This window comes from Arachis ipaensis, chromosome B1 (genome assembly GCF_059453495.1).
Source record: "Arachis ipaensis isolate K30076 ecotype BB chromosome B1, ASM5945349v1, whole genome shotgun sequence".
Classification (NCBI taxonomy): Eukaryota; Viridiplantae; Streptophyta; class Magnoliopsida; order Fabales; family Fabaceae; genus Arachis; species Arachis ipaensis.
The window spans coordinates 22,861,132-22,880,905 of record NC_142436.1 but is presented as its reverse complement, the minus strand read 5'-3'; the positions used below and the strand labels follow the sequence as shown (position 1 = coordinate 22,880,905).

The window sequence follows — 19,774 nt, the reverse complement described above, 5'->3', positions numbered from 1 at the left end:
AAACCCACTTTCCCTTTGTGTTGGCAAAAGAACGTGGTAGTATCCAGGTATTCCTGGAAAAGTCTAGATGAGGTTAAGCAGGCTTTTGTAAATGTGTTGGAGGAAAACTAGGGGGAGCCCCCACATCATGATACAAAGAAGTTTCTAAGGGATCCCTCCCTTCTTCGAGTTGATGGTTAAGTCTTCGAATTCTATGAGGCATTTTTGCAGGGCCAAGAAGGCAACGGCTGCTCTGAACATTTCGGCCCAGACTTCTGGAAAGGGATCAACTCAGGCTTCTCTGAAGAAGCTAAACTCGGACACTGCGAAGTTACGGAAAGTCATCCCGACTCCCCAGGTTTGCTTGGTTCCCTCTGATCCTCCGCCTTCAACTTCTGGTGCTGCTTCTGGTGCTGCTCCCAAAAAACAGAAAACTGTGGACAAACAAAAAACTGTGGATCCTTTTGACTTGGATGCCCCTGATTTTGATGCCATGGGGTTTGTTGATAACCAAATTGCCCCTTATGGTCGACTTCCTATGGACGACGTGTCCATTCTTCATCACTTGAATTTTATCACCCATAACAGCATCCAGATGGCTCATATGGGTGTGGCTTTGTTTCGAACTATCCAAGGTTCCCCTGTTAATGCTACTAAGGAATTCTTGGAGGATGCAAAGTCGGAATTTGATAGAATCAAAGGATTGAAGGATGAGCTTGACGCTAGGGTGATTAAGCTGGAGTTAGACTTGGAGAAGGAGAAGTTGCGAGTGGTCAGGGCTAAAGCAGCTTCAAATTTAGCAGAGGAGATGGCAAAAAAGCACAAGGAGAGTTATACCCGCACTTAGGGGTGGCAAACGGGCCTAAACCCACCGGGCCAGCCCGCGTAACCCGCCATAAAAAGGCAGGCCGGGCTGGAAATTTGGGACCGCCGAAAGACAAAAGCCCGCCTAACCCACACCGCTTAAACCGTGGGCTTTGGCGGGGCGGGGCGGGCTTTCCCGGCGGGCTGGAGCGTTTTTTTGTTATAGGGCTGATTGTTTTAGCCCAGATCCAGAACCCATTAACCCAATTAACCCCGACCCGACCCAACTCCCCAATGAAACCCTACTGAATCCCTAATTCCAATTTCAGATTTGCAGCTTCCTCTACCTCAATCCTCACCGTCACTCTCAGTCTCTCACTCGGTCACTCCCTCGGTTGTCAACACAGAGGACAGAGCTTCAGCCTTCAACCTTCAGCTTCTCCACTCTCCACTCTCCACTCTCCACCCATAGACCATAGTCAGTCTCACTCAAGATCGCACTTTCGTCGACCTCAGCCCTCACACTCGCTGAGTCGGATTTTTGCCCTCACCCCTGATGCTCGTTGAGTCGCAGTCATCGTCGATCTTCAGTCCTCGTGGGTTCTAGCCACTGCTGCTGCTCTGTCTAGCCGTCGTCGCTGCTGGTCTCGGTCCTGGGCTCCTGGGTCTTGTCCTCTCACTGCTGGTCTCACTCTCTGGGTCTCCTTGTTTGTCTTCATCACCGCGACATGGCTGCTCCTTGCCTTCTCTGTCCTGGTCCTCGCCTCCTCTGGTTAGTTTTCTGGCTTAGGGTTTGAGATCAGAAATTTAGGTTTGTTTGTTGTGTTTTGTGTTGTTTGATATAGGTAAATTAGGGTTTATGGTTGATAATGGTTATTTGATTATATCTGATGCAGTGGGTTTTCTGATATAGGTAAATTAGTTTTCTGGCTTAGGGTTTGCTTGTTTGTTGTTTGATATAGGTTTGTTGTGTATTCAGAAATTGTTTGCTATTTTTTGTGTTGTTTGATAATGGTTGAGTTTTGATTATGGTTGATAATGGTTGATATTTGGTTCAATCTGATGCAGATTCAGAAATTGTTTGCTATTTTTTGTGTTGTTTGATAATAGTTGAGTTCTGATTATGGTTGATAATGGTTGATATTTGGTTAAATCTGATGTAGATTCAAAAATTGTTTGCTGTTTTTTGTGTTGTTTGATAATGGTTGAGTTTTGAGTATGGTTGATAATGGTCGATATTTGGTTGGATCTGATGCAGATTCAGAAATTGTTAGCTGTTTTTTGTGTGGTTTGCTAATGGTTGAGTTTTGATTAAATCAGATGAGTTGATACTTGTTTTATTTCAGATTCATATAAATAATTTACATTTGCTTTTATTTCAGAAAATATGAATTCTGAAACTGTGAGTAACCTTGTTACTGCTGGAGTTGGTTCTGAGGCTGCTCCGATCGAGGTTGATGAACCTAGTTCGAAAAGGCTGAGACGAGCAACATCCGATGTTTGGAATTTTTTCAAAAAGCTCGGTCCAGATAAGGATGGAGTAGAACGTTCTGAGTGTAAAGGATGCAAGAAGGTGTTTAAAGCTGGAGGTAAGCGATATGACACTTCTACTTTAAAACGACATCTTGATAGTTGTACTCAAATTAAGCATGAAGATATTGGTCAAACTATAGCAGAATTGCAACTTAAAATGGTTTCACTTAAGATTGATTCAGGAGTGGCTAGAGATATGTTTGCTTCTTATGTAGTTGCTGGGGATAAGCCATTCAATATGGTTGATGATAAGAGATTTAGAAATTGGGTGAAATATATTAGTCCAACTTTGAAACTTCCTTCTAGGAATACGGTTAAGGCTGACATAGTGAAAGTTCACAAGAGAGAAGCTGCAAAACTTAAAAAAATTTTAGTTTCCATTCCAAATAGAATTTGCTTAACATCTAATCTTTGGACTTCCAGTACCAATGAGGGGTTTATATGTTTGACTGCACATTTTGTTGATGAGAACTGAAAATTACAGAGTAAAATTCTCAATTTTTGTCATATGCCTCCTCCTCACACAGGATTTGAGTTGTCTTCTAAAATCTTTACGATTTTGACTGGGTGGAAAATTGATAAAAATATTTTTTCCATTACTTTAGATAATGCTTATTTTAATGATACTTGTGTTGAACACTTGAAAAGTACTTTGGATGTGCATGATTCATTGTTGTGTGATGGTGAATTCTTTCATGTTCGTTGCTCTGCTCATATTTTAAATCTTATTGTCCAAGATGGAATGAGAATATGTGGTGATGCAGTGCATAAGATTAGAGATTCTATTAAGTATCTGAGAAAATCTGAAAGTCGAATGGTTAAGTTTAAAGAATGTTTTGAAGATATTGAGGGACTTGAGTATACGACTGCATTATGTTTAGATGTTCCTACTAGGTGGAATTCACTTTATGCAATGCTTGTAAGTACTATTCCATATAAGAAAGCTTTTGAAATGTATAAAGTAAAAGATGCTGGATTTAGGGAGTATTGTCCTTCATCAGATGAGTGGAGAAGAACTGAAAAGATATGTGATTACTTGTTATCATTTTACGAAACTACCAAGTTGATGTCTGGAACTTCTTACCCAATATCCAACTTGTATTTTTTACAAGTTTGGCAAATCCAGCTTATTTTAATGAATAGTTTGAAGAATGATGAAGTGCTTATAAGGAACATGGGAGAAAAAATAATGATTAAGTTCAAGAAATATTGGGAGGAATACAGTGTTGTACTTGCATTTGGGGCAGTTCTTGATCCTAGATTTAAACCCAACACTTTGGTTCATTGCTATAATGAGATTGATCCTATTAGTGCTAAAGACAAAGTGGAGCATGTGAAGAGTAAGTTATACAAGCTCTTTGAGGTTTATGACCACAATTCCTCTACAACTGTAGAGAGTTCTTCCCAACTTCTAAGTAATTTTTCTCAAGCAACATCTTCTGCAATTGGAACTCAGCTTATTAAAATTGTTGGTGTAAGTATTTTTATCTACTTGGTTATATGTATTTTTTATTTTTCATACTTTTTGATTCATATATTGTTTGCAATGCAAAGTATTTGATGTCCCGTAATCAAGAAGCTGAAGTAAAAAGTGGAAAGAACCAACTTGATATTTATTTGAGTGAGGCAACATTATTTTGCAATAATGCAATCATTGATGTTTTGCAATGGTAGAAAGACAACCATCATCGTTTTCCAACACTATCACTAATGGCACGAGATTTGTTGAGCATTCCTATTACTACCGTGGCTTCAGAATCTGCATTTAGCATGGGTTCTCATGTTTTGAATAAGTATAAAAGTCGTTTGTTGTCAGATAATGTTGAAGCGGTGATTTGCACCAGAAATTGGATACGTGGATATGATGATTTTGGTATAATTATATTTATGACATACATACTTGAGTAATTTTGAACATTATTATGTACTATTTTTCTAATATATTTATTTATTTTTTTCTAGAGGAAGATAAAGATGAGGAAGATATTGCAAAAGGAGAAGGCTATTCTTCAGAAGTTGGTTCCAATGATATTATTGACTTACATGAAGATGAAGATGAAAATTAAGTGTTTCGAATTATGTTTAATTTTCTTTGAAGACTATTTATAATTATGTTTTTGGATTTTGGATTATATTTATTTTGTCTTTGGGACTATTTATAACTATGTTTTTGTATTTTGGATTATGTTTATTTATTTTGGAGACTATTTATATTTAATATTTGCATTTATATTGACTTAAATAGAAGATATGTCCTTATAAAAAAAAAGAAGTTTAGGCGGGCTTAGCCCGCCAGCCTGCTAGCCCGCCATTAGGCGGGGCGGGCTAGGATTTTGGGACCGCCTGAATAGGCGGGGTGGGGCGGGGCAGGGCGGGCTTCTTCGCCTAACACCACTACCCGCACTTATGGCGAGGTGTTAGAGCTGAGGAGGAGGGTTGAGACTGCCCACGTGGACTATGCCGACCTCCAGGGACATCTTGTAGATACTGTGACAAGTGCTTATGAGAATTTAAAGGCATAGGTCCGAGTTCTTGCTCCTGAACTCGACCTGACTCTTTTTAGCCTGGACAATGTTGTGGAGGATGGGAAGATAGTGCTTGCTTCAGAAGATGAAGATGATGGGCCTCCTCCTGCACCTCCAGCCAAAGCTTCTGCAGCCATGACTTCTTCAAATCCTTCTGCTGAGGTCGACCGTTCTCAACCTGATCCGGATTGTGAAATTCTTAATCGTGAGAATGGGACCGTGGATGCTGTCCCTGTGAATATCATTCCTCCTCCTTCTACTACTGATGCTGCAACTGGGGAAACTTTGCACCCCTTATAATTGATGTGTTTTATCTCCATAGCCTGACTTGTGGGCTTTTGAAACTCTATTTTTTGTAATTATGTTTATGATTTGGTTTTCTTTGACTGTTGGTTGCTTCTTATGCAACTTAGTAGAAAAACAAAGTGCTTCTGAACCCTTGAGGCCTTCTTTCAGGTTGCCTTCTGAATGATTGCTGATTGTTCTTTTGCAACTTTGTGACTTTGTAGATCTTTATAGAGTGCCGGTACTCTATTTGTCCGACCTCTTTTTGTTTAGACCTTTTATCTGTCTTCTGGTTGGGCGAGGTGGCCCTTGTGGCTAACTTGCTCGACAACTTTTTAGTATTCTGACAGAACCTTTCTAGTTAGCCTCGAAACAATTTTGTGGTTTTCTGGACAGGGCTGCATGCTTTGGATGGTCGACTTTGTTGGTTTGAGATACCACTTTCATTGGTCGACTTCTCTTGTTGAACCCTCTTAAGTTGTTTTTTAGTAATCCATTTTTATTCAGACCTTGCCAGGCCTTTTTCTATGGTTTTACTTTTTATAACTTTTTTTGCGTTAGTGGGTTTGATGTCGAATCATCTTAAGTTATTTTTTGGTAATCCATTTTTACTCAGACCTCGCCAGGTCTCTTTCTATGGATTACTTTTTATAACTTTTGTCGCTTTGCTTGGTCCGACTTCTCTTTTGTCGAATCTTCTTAAGTTTTTTTTAGTAATCTATTTTTAGTAAGACCACGTCAGGCCACTTTTTATGGATTGCTTTTTATAACTTTTGTTGATTGCCTTGATCCGACTTCTTCTTGTCGAATCTTCTTATTTTTAGTAATCCATTTTTAGTAAGACCTCGTCAGGCCACTTTTTATGGATTACTTTTTATAACTTCCTGCATTAACCTATTTTTGTTATTTTCACCTTGCCGACTTCCTTGTAATCGGGCGATAAGTTTGGTTCTCATCTTGCTGATTTTGTCGTGATCGGGCGATGAATTTGGTTTTCATCTTGCCGACCTTGTCGTGTTCGGATGGTGAATTCTTGTACACAGATTAATACGTCTTGGTAAATAACCTTTTTATGGAATCTGAAAAGCTTTATTCGAGTAGAAATATAAAATAGACAAGAGTATATACATATAAGTTCTTACTCTTCTAAGTCGGTCAATTTTGTAGATCTCGGCTTGGCGCCTTATTAAAAAACCTTTTCAGGAAAAAGAGTGCACCTTAACATAAGATCTTTATCACTTTCTAACTATAGTACCTTCTTAGGTTACAGGCATGCCATGACCATCGTAGTTCTCGCCCTTCAAGATCGTACACCTTCTAGTAACCTTTTCCCAGTACCTCTACAACTCGGTAAGCTCCTTTCCAATTTGCTGCTAGCTTCCCCTCTCCTGATCGACCTGCTCTGATGTCGTTTCGGATTAAGATGAGATCATGGTTGGCGAAGCTTCGTTGGATTACCTTCTGATTATATCTTGAAGTCATTCGACGCTTTAGTGCTTCCTCTCTAATCCGAACTCTTTCTCGGACCTCGGGTAGTAGGTCAAGATCTTCCCTTTGGTTTTGGGAGTTGAATTCTTCATTGTAGAGGATTGTTCTGGGGGATCCTTCCTCTCTCTCCACTGGGATCATTGCCTCCATTCCGTAAGCAAGTCGGAAGGGTGATTCTCCTGTGGTGGAGTGCGGAGTTGTTCGATATGTCCATAGGACTTGCGGGAGCTCTTCTGCCTAAGCTCCCTTTGCATCCTGTAGTCTCCGTTTTAACCCGGCTAGTATGACTTTGTTGGTGGCTTCTGCCTGTCCATTAGCTTATGGGTGTTCTACGGATGTGAATTGGTGCTTTATTTTCAGGTCGGCTACCAAGTTCCTAAAGCTTGTATCAGTAAATTGCGTACCATTATCTGTGGTAATGGAGTAAGGGGTTCCAAACCTCATAATGATGTTCCTGTATAGAAATTTTTGACTTCTTTGGGTAGTGGCATTGGCTAGGGGTTCTGCCTCAATCCATTTTGTGAAGTAGTCCACCCCTACAATGAGGAATTTTACTTGTCCCGATCCTTGGGGAAAGGGTCCGAGGAGGTCTAGCCTCCATTTTGCACATGGCCAGGGTGATGTTACACTGATGAGTTTTTCTGGTGGGGCGATGTGGAAGTTAGCATGCTTTTGACATGGTGGACATGTCTTGACGAACTCTGTTGCTTCCTTTTGCAAGGTCGGCCAGAAGAATCCAGCTCGGAGTACCTTTTTAAAGAGAGCTCGTGCCCCCAAGTGGTTACCACATATGCCACTGTGTACTTCTTTCAGGACTTCTTTTGTATTGGAGGATGGTACGCATTTCAGGAGGGGTGTTTGAGAACCCTCTCTTGTATAAGATGTCGCCCACCATGGTGTAGTATTGTGCTTCTTGTCTTTGACGCTTTGCCTCTTTCTTGTCTATGGGGAGTGTTTTTGTTTTGAGGTATTTGATTATGGGGGTCATCTACCCCTGATCCTGACCTGATAATGTTAGGACCCTTTCTTCTTCTAAGATTGATGGGTTTTGTAATGTTTCCTGGACGAGGCTTCTATTATTGCCCCCTGGTTTGGTGCTGGCTAGTTTTGAGAGTGCATCAGCTCGAGCATTCTGTTCCTGAGGTATATGTTGGATCTCATATTCCCCGAGTTGTCCGAGTTGTTCTCTAGTCTTGTCCAGATATTTCTTCATGGTGGGATCTTTAGCTTGATACTTCCCTTCTATTTGTGAGGTAACTATTTGAGAATCACTGAAGATGGTAAACTTTTGAACTCCTACCTCCTTAGCCAGCCTCAAACCAGCCAATAAAGCTTCGTATTCGGCTTGATTATTTGAAGCAGGGAATTTAAACTTTAGCAAGAGTTCGATTTGGGTTCCCTGATCGCTTTTTATTATTACTCCTACCCCATTCCTAGCTTTGTTTGAGGATCCATCTACGTAAAGATTCCATTTTGTGGGAGTTCTCGGGGTATCAGTGTACTCAGTAATGAAGTCGGCCAGATACTGTAATTTAATTGTGGTCCAAGCTTCATATTGCAAATCGAATTCGGACAGCTCGACTGCCCACTGTAGTATTCTCTCAGCTAAGTCTGTCTGTAGAATGCCTTTTATGGGCTGACTAGTCCGTACCTTCATGGTGTGTGCTTGAAAGTATGGGCAAAGTCGTCGGTAAGTGAGTATGAGGGCGTAGGCAAAACTCTCTATCTTTTGATAGTTTAGCTCGGCCCCTTGTAGGGCTTTGCTGATGAAGTAGATGGGTTGTTGTCCGCTTTCATCTTCTCTAACTAGTGCTGAAGCTATTGCCCGATTTCCTACTGCCAGGTATAGTATGAGTGCTTCTCCCTCCTGTGGTCGGGTAAGAACGGGTGGTTGCCCCAAGAAACTCTTGAAATCTTGGAAAGCATTTTCTCACTCTTCAGTCCATTCAAACCTCTTTCCCTTCCTTAATGTGGCATAAAAGGGGAGGGATCTTATGGCCGAACCGGCTAAGAACCTGGACAGAGCTGCCAATCTTCCGTTGAGCTGTTGTACTTCTTTAACACAGGTCGGACTTTTCATGTTGAGTATAGCCCGGCATTTATCTGGGTTTGCTTCAATTCCTCTCTGTGTGATCATGAAGCCCAGGAATTTGCCAGCTTCTACCGCAAAGGTACATTTTGCAGGATTGAGCTGCATACCATGCTTTCTGATGGTGTCGAACACTTTTGCAAGGTCAGTCAGCAAGGATTCCTCATTTTGTGTTTTTACTAGCATATCGTCGACGTAGACCTCCATTAGTTTCCCGATGTGTTCTGCAAAGACTTTATTCATTAATCTTTGATAGGTAGCTCCTGCGTTCTTGAGTCCGAACGGTATGATGATGTAGCAGTAATTTGCTTTGGGAGTTAAAAACGAGGTCTTTCTTGGTCAGGTGGATACATCGGGATTTGGTTGTATCCTGAATAAGCATCCATGAAGGAGAGGTAGTTGTATCCTGAAGATGCATCTACTAGAGCGTCTATACTTGGTAGTGGGTATGGATCTTTCGGGCAAGCTTTATTGAGATCGGTGTAGTCAGTACACATCTGCCACTTCCCATTTGACTTTTTTACCAAGACAACGTTAGCTAGCCATAGTGGGTATTTGACTTCCCTTATGAATCCTACCTCCAGTAGGGCTTGCACCTGCTCTTCCACAGCTTGGGACTTTTCTGGTCCGAGCTTCCTACGCTTCTGCTGCACTGGCCAAGATCCAGGGTATACCGCCAGTGTATGGCACATTAGTTTGGGATCTATACCGGGCATGTTGATGTGTGGCAGAGGTTAGACCAATTAAGAGATTCTTAAATAGAGAATTGCGTTGCAAGTATAGCCTTTAACTAGCTAAAGTCTGCCTCACCAATTTAAAAAGGGTTGTCACAAATTTTAGAATTAAAAATACTGGGAGTGAGTCCCAGGTCGTCTCCCAACGAGTTGCAGGAAAGCGTGCTATTTTATTAACTAGAAGTTTTCCAGAAAAGTTGAGTTTTGAAAATGAGTAAAATTAATTGTAAATTAAAAAATAAAAATAAACTAAGAACAATTATTGATATTCTAAATAAAGGCCTTGACTGGGGGAATGATTAATTGGAAGTTCTATCCTTGTTGGAATCTTCTCAAGTGTAGTGTAAAGAGGTTGCTGTTTTCACTTAGTTAGCCCTTACTAAATAAAGGAAAGTCAAGTGATTGAGCTAACTCTTACCCGCAAATCCTAGTCCTCTCCCTTAGGAAGGTCCAGCATTAGTAGGTACTGAATTAGCCAACAACGTCCAATTTAACTGAGCACTTGAGCATTCCAACTCAAGTGTCTCCTCTTAATCAATCCCCATGTCAAGTAGAAAATTTACTCCATTGACATGGAATTAATACTCATAAAAATATAAAAAGACATAATTAAATGAAATAAAATAGAGATTTAAAATTAATTAAAAATAAAAGTAACTCTATATATTAATAAATCCAAAATGCAACATACTTATTTGAATATGGTCAATGATCAACATAAAAAGAGTAAAGGAATAAGGAAACAAACTAAAGTGATGTCTTTACGGAGGTAATGACTCTTCAGCATCCAAAATCCAAAGCGAAAGCATAAACTATCAATGTAAAAACTAATCTAGATTCAGATCTAAAACTAAAAGTAATCCTAATATCAATGTATCTGAATGTGTGTGGATGCGTATTGAGTCTCTACATGTTCCCTAGCTTTAGTCTGTGTTTCTGGGCCAAACACTAGGTCAAAACGCGGCCCAAAATTGCCCCCAGCGTATTCTGTTATTTTTGCAGATCGCGCAGGTCACACGTACGCGTCGTCCATGCGTTCGTGTCATTCAGCGTTTTTTCCTTGTCACGCATTCGCGTCGTCCACGCGCACGCGTCATTCGTGCAGATTCCACTCCATGCGTTTGCATCAGGCACGCGTTCACGTCGTTGCGATTTCTTCATTTCGCGCGCTCACGTGAGCCATGTGCTCGCGTCAGTGTTCGCTGGTCATCTCCTTAGTTTCTTGTGTTCCTTCTATTTTTGCAAGCTTCCTCTCCATTCTCCAAGCCATTCCTGCCCTATGAAGTCTGAAACACTTAACACACAGATCACTGCATCGAATGGGATAAAGGAGAGTTAAAATGTATAAATTAAAGGTCTCTAGGAAGCAAGTTTTCAACTATAAACAATACTAGGAAGGAATTATAAAATCATGCAATCCATATGAATAAGTAGGTAAAGACTTGATAAAACCACTCAATTAAACATAATATAAATCATAAAATAATGCGTTTAATCTCTCTGTTAGAGACTTCTGCTTGCCCATTGGTCTGTGGATGGTAAGTTGTTGCTACTTTATGAACTATCCCATGCCTCTTCAGTAATCCTGTTAGTCTCCTGTTACAAAAGTGAGTGCCTTGATCGCTCACGATTGCTCGTGGTGATCCAAAGTGACAAATAATATGATTTCCAACAAAGGAAACAACAGTGTTAACATCATCAGTACGGGTAGGAATTGCTTCCACCCATTTAGAAACATAATCTACAGCTAACAGTATATAAAAGTAACCATTAGAATTTGGAAATGGACCCATGAAGTCAATGCCCCAAACATCAAAAATTTCACAGAAAAGCATAATCTGTTGAGGCATCTCATCCCTCTTTGATATATTACCAAACCTTTGGCAAGGAGAACAAGATTTACAAAATTCAGCAGCGTCTTTAAAAAGAGTAGGCCACCAGAATCCACAGTCTAGAATTTTTTTAGCTGTTCTTTGAGGGCCAAAATGTCCTCCACTCTCAGATGAGTGGTAGGCCTCTAAAATGGACTGAAATTCTGATTGAGGCACACACTGTCTAATTATCTGGTCAGCACCACACCTCCATAAATATGGATTATCCCATATATAATATTTGGACTCGCTTTTCAGCTTGTCTCTTTGATGCTTAGTAAAATTTCGAGGAAAAGTGTGGCTAACTAGATAATTAGCTACAGGTGCATACCAAGGAACTACTTCAGATACTGCATGTAAGCTATCAAATGGGAAATTATCATTTATAGGAGTGGAGTTGTCTTTAATGTGCTCAAGGCGACTCAAGTGGTCTGCCACTAAATTCTGGTTACCACTCATATCCTTAATTTCTAAATCAAATTCTTGCAGTAGCAGTATCCAACGTATTAGCCTTGGTTTGGACTCCTTTTTAGCTAATAAATATTTTAGAGCTGCATGGTCTGAGTACACTACTACCTTAGTACCAAGTAAATAGGCTTGGAATTTATCCAGAGCAAAAACAATAGCTAGAAGCTCTTTTTCAGTAGTAGTATAATTAGATTGAGCGGCATCTAAAGTCTTAGATGAATAAGCAATTACAAAGGGATCTTTACCTTCGCGCTGAGCCAGCGCCGCTCCTATTGCATGGTTGGAAGCATCACACATAATTTCAAATGGCTGGCTCCAGTCTGGTCCTCTCACAATTGGGGCTTGAGTCAGGGCAATCTTCAGCTTATCAAATGCTTGCATACAATCCTCACTGAACTCGAACTCAATATCTTTCTGCAGCAATCTGGATAAAGGCAATGCTACCTTACTGAAGTCCTTAATGAATTTTCTGTAAAAATCTGCATGGCCAAAGAACAAACAGACTTCCCTCACAGAGGAGGGGTAAGGTAAACTAGAAATAACATCCACCTTTGCTGGATCTACAGAAATGCCAGTATTAGATACAACATGTCCTAGTACAATTCCCTGTTTTACCATAAAGTGACATTTCTCAAAATTTAATACAAGGTTGGTACCAACACACCTGTCTAATACTCTAGATAAACTATCCAAGCAAAGGCTAAATGAATCATCATATACGGTAAAATCATCCATAAAAACCTCCATACAGTTCTCAATGAGATCAGAGAAAAGACTCATCATGCATCTTTGGAAAGTAGCTGGTGCATTACACAAGCCAAAAGGCATTCTTTTATAAGCATAAGTTCCAAAGGGGCATGTAAAAGTAGTCTTCTCATGATCCTCAGGACCTATATGAATTTGAAAGTATCCTGTATAGCCATCTAAAAAGTAATAATGGGATTTACTTGACAGGCGATCAAGCATTTGATCAATGAATGGCAAGGGGTAGTGATCCTTGCGAGTGGCTTGGTTGAGATGCCTATAGTCAATGCAAACTCTCCATGAGTTCTGCACTCTAGTTGTCAGGAGTTCTCCATGCTCATTTCTTACTGTTGTGACTCCAGACTTCTTGGGCACCACTTGTACTAGACTGACCCATTCACTGTCTGATATGGGGTAAATGATATCTGCTTCAAGTAGTCTGGTTACTTCTTTCTTGACAACTTCTAAGATGGTGGGATTCAATCTTCTTTGAGGCTGACGGACAGGCTTTGCTCAATCTTCCAAGAATATTCTGTGCTCACAAACTTGAGGGCTGATACCTACTATATCCGCCAAGCTCCATCCAATTGCTTTCTTATATTTTCTCAGCACACTGAGCAGTTGCTCTTCTTGTTGAGAGGTGAGTTCCCGTGCAATGATAACTAGGAACTTCTGCTTATCCTCAAGGTAAGCATACTTGAGGTGTGGAGGGAGGGGCTTTAATTCTAATTTCTGCTCATAGCTAGGCTCTGAATCATCCGGGGCTGGTGATAATGGTAAAGTGTCTTCATTGTTTTCAAAAAGTGTCCCCACACTTGGACCCTGCTCCATGTACTTCTCTTCTAATGCTTCCTCGTGAACTTCAGCTACAGTTTCATCAATAATGTCGCATTGGAAGATAGAATGATCTTCTAGAGGATGCTTCATAGCTTCATTTAAAATGAATTTCACTGTTCTGTCATCTATCTCAAATGAGTAAGTTCCCGAGAATGCATCCAGCTTGAACTTTGAAGTCTTCAGGAATGGTCTTCCAAGCAGGATTGATGATGGTCTTTCTGAGTCATTAGGGGGCATTTCCAGGATATAGAAGTCAATGGGAAATGTGAGCCCCTTAATGCTCACTAATACGTCTTCAGCAATTCCAACTACTGTAATAATGCTTTTATCTGCTAACACAAAACGAGCTGCCGACTTTTTTAAGGGAGGGAGCCTCAAAGTATCATATATAGACAATGGCATTATACTAACACATGCTCCTAAATCACACATGCAGTCATAAAATATCACACCTCCAATGGTACAGTTAACCATACATGGACCTGGATCACTACATTTTTCAGGTATACCTCCCATCAAGGCAGATATAGAACTACCTAAAGGAATAGTTTCTAATTCATTAATTTTATGTTTATGTATGCATAAATCTTCTAGAAACTTTGCATATTTAGGTACCTACTGAATAACATCAAAAAGGGGAATAGTTATCTCAATCTTTTTGAATATTTCTACCATTTTGGGATCAAGTTCCATATGCTTTCTGGGCTTCCTTGCAAGTTGTGGGAATGGAATAGGAAGGGCGTTACTTGCAGCTTCTACATCCCTTGGTGTTTCATTCTGTGGTTGAGCTGCTTCTTCTTCAACTATGTTTTGTACGTCCTCTTCCTCTTCAGCATCTTCCACTTCCACTACATCCTCAGCTGGGACGTGTTCTGGTAGGCTTGGCTCCTCCTGGTTCCTCTCTTGCAATGTGGTTCCGGACTTTAAAGTGATGGCATTAATTTCACCCTTGGGATTAGGTAGGGGTTGAGAAGGAATTCCACTGGAGCTTGAAGGTTGATTGGTGGAATTAGGTGATGAATCTAACCGGGAGACGAGAGCTTGTAAAGTAGCAATCAGACCATTTAAAGTAGAGTTCAGCTGTGTCTACATGTCTTGTTGTCCTTGTGCAAGAGAACGGAGCATCTTGTCATTTGATGAGGAATTGGAATAAGTGATCTGAGGAACCTGTTGTTGGTTGTGCTGGAATCCTTGAGATTATCTCAGGTGAGGTGCTCTATAAGGCTGGTTCTGATTCTGCTGTCTGTTGTTGTTATTCCACCTCTGGTTTCCATTGTTATCTCTGCCTCCTCTGTTATAGTTGTCCCTCCAATTATGGTAAGAATTATCTCTCCAACCTTGATTGGAGTTATCCTTCCATCCTTGGTTATGGTTTCTACCTTGGTTGTAATTGTCGCCTTGTTGATTGTATCATTGATTCGGGCGGTCATAGAAGTTATGAGTAGCTGCCACAGCATTGTCTTCCTGTTGGAGCTGCAGACATTCATCAGTATAATGACTATAATAAGCACAGATTTCGCATACTCTTTGGGAAACTAACTGTTGGCTCTGTTGTGGTGGGTGAGGCTGAGCTTGTTGTTATTGGTTCAACTGCATTTGCTTCAGTAGGTTGGTCATTTCACATATACTCTGTGTAAGAGTAGTAGTCTCAATGCTAGAGGAAACCTCTGTAATAGTTTTTGAGTGGCTGCACCTCTGCCTGTGATTCCTAGCGGATTCAGCTAAGTCGCTGATCAGTTGCCATGCTTCACCTGCGGTTTTGTACTTTTTCATAGAACCATTACTAGCACCATCCAGTGTAGTCTTATCCTAGGGGTTCATGCCTTGAGTGAAGTAGCTGATCAACACTAGTCTGTCAATCATGTGATGGGGGCATGCATCTAGAAGGTTCTTAAAACGCTCCCAATATTCATAGAGAGTCTCTGAATCACCTTGAACAATACAGGAGATCTCTTTTCTCAGTCTATCTGTGACTTCAGCTGGGAAGTATTCTTCCAAAAATTCTCTTCTGAGTGTATCCCAGTTGGTAACAATCGCTTCAGGTTGGGAGTAGTACCATTCCCTTGCCTTTCCCTCAAGAGAAAATAGGAAGGCAGTTAACAGAATAGAAGTTTTATCTGCACCATTACGCCTGACAGTAGAACAGGCTGTCTAGAAATCCCTAAGGTGCTTAATAGGCTCTTGAGCAGGTAAGCCATGAAACTTAGGCATCAAGTTGATTAGTGTAGTCTTCAATTCAAAATCTGCATCCAGATTTGGATGATGCACTTGATAAGGTTGCAATGTGAAATTTGGGGCTCCAGCTTCCTGGAGAGTAATCCTCCTAAGTTCTGCCATGTTACCTGCACATGAATCAACTGGATCAGTAGTAAAGGAGCTTGTCTCGCTCTCAGATGGCGGTTCAGATTCGTCCTCAGAGGAGACTGGTGAATCGATAACAATCACTTCACCTCCCTCAGAGGCTAACCGACGTCGAGCTCACCTAATACGTGAAAGAGTTCTTTCAATTTCATTATCAAAAGCAGCTAAGCTCGGATCAGGCAATGAACGCGTCATTCAATGAGAAAGACATATAGCTCATGGTAACAAAAATAAAAATAAAATATGCAAATAAAATAAAAAAAGTACACTAATTAATAATCTAGCACACTATTGCAACTCCCCGGCAACGGCGCCAAAAATTGATACGTGGCAGAGGTTAGACCAATTAAGAGATTCTTAAATAGAGAATTGCATTGCAAGTATAGCCCTTAACCAGCTAAAGTCTGCCTCACCAATTTAAAAAGGGTTGTCACAAATTTTAGAATTAAAAATACTGGGAGTATGAGTCCCAAGTCTTCTCCCAACGAGTTATAGGAAAGCGTGCTATTTTATTAACTAGAAGTTTTCCAGAAAAGTTGAGTTTTTATAATGAGTAAAATTAATTGTAAATTAAAACAATAAAAATAAACTAAGAACAATTATTGATATTCTAAATAAAAGGCCTTGACTGGGGGAATGATTAATTGGAAGTTCTATCCTTGTTGGAATCTTCTCAAGTGTAGTGTAAAGAGGTTGTTGTTTTCACTTAATTAACCCTTACTAAATAAAGGAAAGTCAAGTGATTGAGATAACTCTTATCCGCAAATCCTAGTCCTCTCCCTTGGGAAGGTCCAGCATTAGTAGGTACAGAATTAGCCAACAACGTCCAATTTAACTGAGCACTTGAGCATTCCAACTCAAGTGTCTCCTCTTAATCAACCTCCATGTCAAGTAGAAAATTTACTCCATTGACATGGAATTAATACTCATAAAAATATAAGAAGACATAATTAAATGAAATAAAATAGAGATTTAAAATTAATTAAAAATAAAAGTAACTCTATATATTAATAAATCCAAAATGCAACATACTTATTTGAATAGGGTCAATGATCAACATAAAAAGAGTAAAGGAATAAGGAAACAAACTAAAGTGATGTCTTCACGGAGGTAATGACTCTTCAGGATCCAAAATCCAAAGCGAAAGCATAAACTATCAATGTAAAAACTAATCTAGATTCAGATTTAAAACTAAAAGTAATCCTAATATCAGTGTATCTGAATGTGTGTGGATGCGTATTGAGTCTCTGCATGTTCCCTAGCTTTAGTCTGTGTTTCTGGGCCGAACACTGGGTCAAAACGCAGCCCAAAATCGCCCCCAGCGTATTCTGTTATTTTTGCAGATCGCGCAGGTCACGCGTATGCGTCGTCTACGCGTTCGCGTCATTCAGCGTTTTTCCTTGTCACGTGTTCGCGTCGTCCACGCGTTTGCGTCAGGCACGCATTCGTGTCGTTGTGATTTCTTCATTCCGCGCGCTCGCGTGTGCCATGCGCTCGCGTCAGTGTTCGCTGGTCATCTCCTTAGTTTCTTGTGTTCCTTCCATTTTTGCAAGCTTCCTCTCCGTTCTCCAAGCTATTCCTGCCCTATGAAGCCTGAAACACTTAACACACAGATCACGGTATTGAATGGGATAAAGGAGAGTTAAAATGTATAAATTAAAGGTCTCTAGGAAGCAAGTTTTCAACCATAAACAATACTAGGAAGGAATTATAAAATCATGCATTCCATATGAATAAGTAGGTAAAGACTTGATAAAACCAATCAATTAAACACAATATAAATCATAAAATAATGGTTTATCACATGTCTGCGGCCTTTCATGCAAAGAGATCAACGTTTTCCTTTAGGAACTGTATCAGAGATTCCTTTAGCTCTCTTTTCAAGGTTACCCCAATATTTGTTGTTTTGTCCTGATCATCACCAATTTGGACCTCTTCCGTTTCGCCTTCAGGTTGTGGGTGGAATTCCTCGCGAGTTCGAATTCCCCCAAGTTCAATGGTGTTGACTTCCTCTCCTTTGGGGTTGCCTTTGAGGTTCAAACTTTCATTGTAACAGCGTCGCACAATTTTTTGGTCTCCTTTTATTGTTGCGATCCCTTCTGAAGTTGGGAACTTCATACACAGATGTGGAGTTGAAACTACTGCCGCGAGCTGGTTTAATGTTATCCGACCTATTAGGGCATTGTAGGCTGAGCTCACGTCGACTACTATGTAATCTATGTTGAGTGTCGTTGACCGGGTTTCTTTTCCGAAGGTTGTATGTATCGAGATATATCCAAGTGGTTGGATTGGGGTATCTCCTAGCCTGAATAAGCTGTTCGGATATGCTCTGAGCTCTTTTTCTTGTAGGCCGAGTTTGTCGAAGGCAAATTTGAACAAGATGTCTGCAGAACTTCCTCGATCCACTAATGTTCTGTGAAGATTTGCGTTGGCCAATATGATTGTAATGACCATGGGATCATCATGTCCTGCGATGACACCTATTTCATCTTCTTTAGTAAAGGTAATTGTGGGGAGGTCGATTGACCTCTCTCCTTCCCCGACATGATATACTTCTTTAAGGTGTCTTTTCCGAGATGATTTAGAGATTTCTTCTCCTGCGAATCCTCTGTTTATCATGTGGACATGTCTCTCGGGAATGTGAGGTGGTCGTTCAGTTCGCCCGACCTCTTCATCCCTTCTCCTTTTTCTTGGTTCCTCCATCTTGTTAGCTAAGTACCGATCTAGTCGACCTTCTCTGGCCGATTTTTCTATGACATTCTTCAGGTCGAAGCATTCATTGGTGAGATGTCTGTAAATTCGGTAGTACTCACAGTACTCTGTCCAATTTCCCCCTCCTTTTTTCTTTTGATTGGGCGAGGTGGAGGGATCTTCTCAGTGTTGCATATTTCTCGATAAACATCTACAAAGGACACCTGAAGTAGGGTGTAGTTGTGGTACTTTCTTGGCTTCCCACTGGGCTGGTCTTCTTTCTTCTTGGATTCTTTGTCCTTGTCCCTAGATGGGTAAGGGAATCCATATTTTGAGGTCTCTCCTAGTCGTGAGTTTTCCTCCATGTTAATATACTTTTCTGCTCGCTCTTGTACCTTATTCAAGGACGTCGGATGTTTTTTTATATGGTGTGGCTAAAAAGCCCTTCTCTTAGGCCATTGATGAGACCCATGATAGCTATTTCTGTTGGCAGACTTTGTATGTCCAGACATGCTTTGTGTTGAATCTTTCCATGTAGTTGCGGAGACTTTCCTGTTCTCCCTGCTTGATTCCTAACAGGCTCGGGGCGTGTTTGGCTTTGTCCTTTCGAATGGTGAATCTGGCAAGGAACTTTTTGGTTAGGTCATCAAAACTTGTGATGGACCTGGGGGAGCAAACTGTCAAACCATTTTATGGCTGTTTTTGTCAGGGTTGTCGGAAAGACTTTGCATCGAACGGCGTCCGAGGCATCGGTAAGATACATTCTACTCTTAAAATTGCTGAGATGATGGCTGGGATCCGAGGTACCGTCGTATGACGTCAGGTTTGAAGGTTTAAATCTTTTGGAACTTTAGCTTTCATGATCTCTTTGCTGAACGGGTCTTGGTCTTTTTGGGAGTTATCCTCATGTTTAGAGTGAGTAGTTCTGGTCTTGAGGTCGGCTTCTAGCTTTAGAAGATTATCCTCTAGATCTTGTCGTCGCCTGGTTTCTCTGCGGAGGTCTCTTTCAGCTCCTCGCTGGTGTTTAGCCTCTTGTTCGAGCTGTTTGAGGCGTTCTTGTTGTTCTCGGATGGCTTCCAATATTTCTGTGTTTGGGTTGGAAGGTTGTTTATCCCCCTTGTTTTGAGGCATGCTGGAGCTACAGAAGCCCAATTGGTGTGCTCTCAATTGCGTTGGAACGTAGACATCCTGGACTTTCCAGAAATATATAATAGTCTATACTTTTCCCAAGATTTAATGGCTCAAACCGGCGTTCCAAGTCAGCTCAAGAATTCTGGCGTTTAACTCCAAAACTGGCACAAAAGCTGGCGTTTAACTCCAAGAAAAGTCTCTACACATGGAAGCATCAATGCTCAGCCCCAGCAC

General features: G+C 40.7%; 1 non-coding gene across 1 annotated transcript; it reads left to right on the top strand.

Annotated features, from left to right (window-relative positions):
* The first annotated feature begins 15,214 nt into the window (after positions 1-15,214).
* On the top strand, positions 15,215-15,322 carry LOC148575952 (small nucleolar RNA R71). Its single transcript, XR_015904472.1, has one exon. It is a non-coding gene; the product is annotated as a small nucleolar RNA R71 (small nucleolar RNA).
* Positions 15,323-19,774: the final 4,452 nt, after the last annotated feature.